This window comes from Anas acuta, chromosome 1, assembly GCF_963932015.1.
Source record: "Anas acuta chromosome 1, bAnaAcu1.1, whole genome shotgun sequence".
Lineage (NCBI taxonomy): Eukaryota > Metazoa > Chordata > Aves > Anseriformes > Anatidae > Anas > Anas acuta.
Genome location: NC_088979.1, coordinates 195,737,176 through 195,740,767, shown reverse-complemented (window position 1 = coordinate 195,740,767; position 3,592 = coordinate 195,737,176). Strand labels below are relative to the sequence as shown.

Below are 3,592 nucleotides of genomic sequence, written 5' to 3'. Positions count from 1 at the left end.
GTCAGAAACAATGCTGTAGAACTTTTTTTTTTTTCCCCCCAAGGTACCTGACCTATATATATTTAGGCTTGCTTAATGCAAAATTTTGAAAATAAGAATTAACTCTTATACTGTTTAAATAGATTTCTTATTTCTGTAACATTATAAAATTTCTTATCTGTTCTCTCCATGTAAAAATATAAGGCATGTTTTACACAACTTCCCTTCCCTTTTCCCCTACTCTTACAACTCCCCCTACTTAAGAAAGGGAAATTTCTGACAGAAAGCCCTCACTGACAATCACCATCTGTCTTTGTGTTCACTAGTAGGTGCTAATTGGCATGAGTGAAAGGAGGTGGAAATAAACACATAGCCCAATATAGCCAGTCTTGTTTGACTGAAAAAGAAAATTTCTTTGAACTTTATTGGATTTCCGACAAAATGAGATTTTCAGGGCAACAAATGCTTAGATTTTTACCAGTGTTACAACCACATTACATCTTAGGGATATGGAAAAACATACAGGCCTGATTCTGTGATCAGTTTTCTAGCAAAAGAAAAAGAATCTCAGCACTGGTATGTTTTTAGACATTAATACAGCTTTTGTTTTAACACTTGCCACCCCAAAGGAACAGTTTTGGTGCTTGAAGCCTAGAATAAATGTTTTAGAGAGTAGAGGATTTGTTGTACCATATACCTTAGTCATACTCCAGCTCGGTTGCAAATTTCTTTCCCCACTTTTGCAATTACTGCCACTGGATTCAATGGGTTAACTCAGGACAGGGAACAACTGTCAATTGCAGCATCTGGTGCCACTTTTGACTTTTATATATTTTTTGTTTTTCTCAAAAATGTGAAAACATAAGATGGTTTGAAGGACAGCGACTTTCAACTGTAATTTTCAAGTGGGTAAAGCTTATATATTACTTATTTGCATTTCTGCAACTGTATTTTTTTTTTTTTTAATTTTTCTTAAATAAGTCAAATAGATTTTAGAATGTTGTGTTTTTGTCTGCTTTGAAAATTAATCCGAGCCTTTTTAGGAATGTGTTCTACAAAGTACATTTTCAAATACTCCAAACAAGTCTCTTCATAAAAATTAAGTTTGTGCTGCAGAACCATGGTATGATATTTTGAAACTGTTAGATAACAGAACTTTATTGAACTAATATTTAATAATACTGATCACTAAAAATATTTTAGAACTTAACAGAAAAAGAAAAAAAATGACTCACTATGAGTGCAGATTGTCTGTGATTTTTAAGCTATCCTTGTTGAACTTTGTTATTGTTCATCAGGGAACTGGGATTTCAGATTGGATGTCTGTATGTGAACAAGTAAAGAAATAGGTTAGACAATACTCAGCTGCAGTTTCTGTTTGCAAATGTTACTGTTCCTCTACTCCTGCTAGATCCATTCCAGACTTCCTGCCTTATTTTTCTTCATGCAAGATCAAGCTATGAAACAAATAGAGGTAAACTCAGACTTCATGACATTTTCCTTCTTTCAATTCTTTTACAAATCTCAGTTATTGCAAGGGCAGTATATGTAAACTCAAAATCAAAAATTTACTTTCTTAAATATTCAGCAAAATATTTTCTCTCATCTACTAGTACAAGTAGCCTTGACTATGGTTATCATACTGATACACACACTCATTAGTAAGTTGTTTAGTCCTCATTTGTGATCTAACATTAGCGTATAAATATTTCACTTCATTCTTTTAACAGAGATATTAAATGAGACAAAACAAAAGAGGAAAAAGGCTACATGCCACATTCAGCATACAGCATAAAGTGTTCAGAATGTTGATGTAATGCTTTTCTACTGAAACATTTTTCATGTTGAAAGTAATCTAACTGATGCTGAACAGGGACACTGGGAAACCTTCCACAGAGAATGGTTATACACTAGTTTGATGGGACTTATAGCAAATTTCAATTTTCACATAAGGTTTTTATTTCTAGATTTTGAGGAGCTTTTAGAGAAATTCCTGAAGAGTATTACAGCTGCTTGAGAAAGGAAATAAAATTATATATTATTATTATTATTATTATTATTATTATTATTATTATTATTATTATTATTATTATTATTATTATTATTATTATTAATATATATATATAATATATAAATATATATATATATATATAAATATATATATATATATATATAAATATATATTAAAAAATAATAAAAACCAATGTATTTACAAGGGGAAAAAATCTTCTGGCTTTCAACTGCCACAACACTGGTAACTTTGTGATTAATATTCAGTATGCATAGTCCTAAAAATAAATCAATGCACGATTTGAATGCTGTCTGTTCGGATACACATAGCTGTATGTTTTTATGTTTTCAGGTCCTGATAGAGAGTCTTGTGTTCTGATTTTACAATTGTAATGAGATCCATAATTTTAAAGTCATTTGGATTAATGTCAGTAAATCTAGTTAAGATCTATATTCTTAAAAAAAAAAAAAAAAAAAAAAAAAAAAAAAGTTTTTTCTTGAGTAGAGATGTCCCTTAAGTGTGTAATATATATATATATATATATATATTTTTTTTTTTCTGTTTTCCATCTGACTTACAGTCTATTCTTATATGTTGCTGGTAGCAACCTTAAACACAAAGAATGGCTTTGTAGTTCACAATCCATTTGGAAGTTAAGCTCTTCAGAAGGATGATTGGCTGTTATATAATTCAGATTTTACATAAAACAGTCTTATTAAAAGAACCATTATAGCTGCACTCTGTATGCTATCCATTAGGTGCCAAACAGCTTTTTCCAGCCACACATGAGGAAGTACCAGCCTGTCCTCACTGCCTCTACAACTGTTTCTAAGGGATCTCATAGTTATGATGCATAATCCTTGCCAAGTGCACCCAAGAAAGTAGCTATAGCAATGAAAGAATATGTCAGATTATTCAAAACCAACTCTCATCGCAAACATCAGGAATCTCACTGGAATAATGGTCACTGTTAGCCATACCAGAACCCTAGCTGAATTCCTCTGTGGTAATTAAGGAAAAAACAATAAGATAGAAGTAGGCTTAAATATTTATTTATATCTCATGGGCATTATCATAGGGATTTAACATTCTGGAAAATGCCTGGAGAACAGAAGGCCTGAAACTGAAATCTATGCATACATGTCTGCCTCCAGCTTGGTAAGTAGTGATATATCTTAGAAGAAAGTAAGCATATGCTATATCAAACCCTGTTACAGCTCTCTGATGAGAATGTCATTAACTAAAGAGTCATTAACTCACGTAGTCTGACCTGCATAATTCAGGATATATATAATTCAAATGTAGTTCAATATAAAATTAATTAATTAATTAATTAATTAACTCTATATGGAAGCTAATAAAATCATGTAATGAAAAATACTTACAATATATTCTATTTTTATTTTGAAGACTTAGATTTGGGGAGTCCAAAATGTCTTCCTAATCCATAACACAACTGTGTTATGAAAGGAAAGGAGCCTTACTTATAGCTAAATTTGTCTGTCAAATGTATTGTCATGGATTGTCATGTCTTTCACAATATTAAAGTATCTTTGATATTTTTGTTCTCATTATGCCGAGGCTTAATAATATCACTGGAAA

General features: G+C 31.0%; 1 long non-coding RNA gene across 1 annotated transcript; it reads left to right on the top strand.

The window, feature by feature from the left end:
• The first annotated feature begins 715 nt into the window (after positions 1–715).
• On the top strand, positions 716–3,139 carry LOC137850331 (uncharacterized). The gene is made up of 3 exons (XR_011092484.1): positions 716–884; positions 1,391–1,453; positions 3,069–3,139. It is a non-coding gene; the product is annotated as an uncharacterized lncRNA (long non-coding RNA).
• The last annotated feature ends 453 nt before the right edge of the window (positions 3,140–3,592 follow it).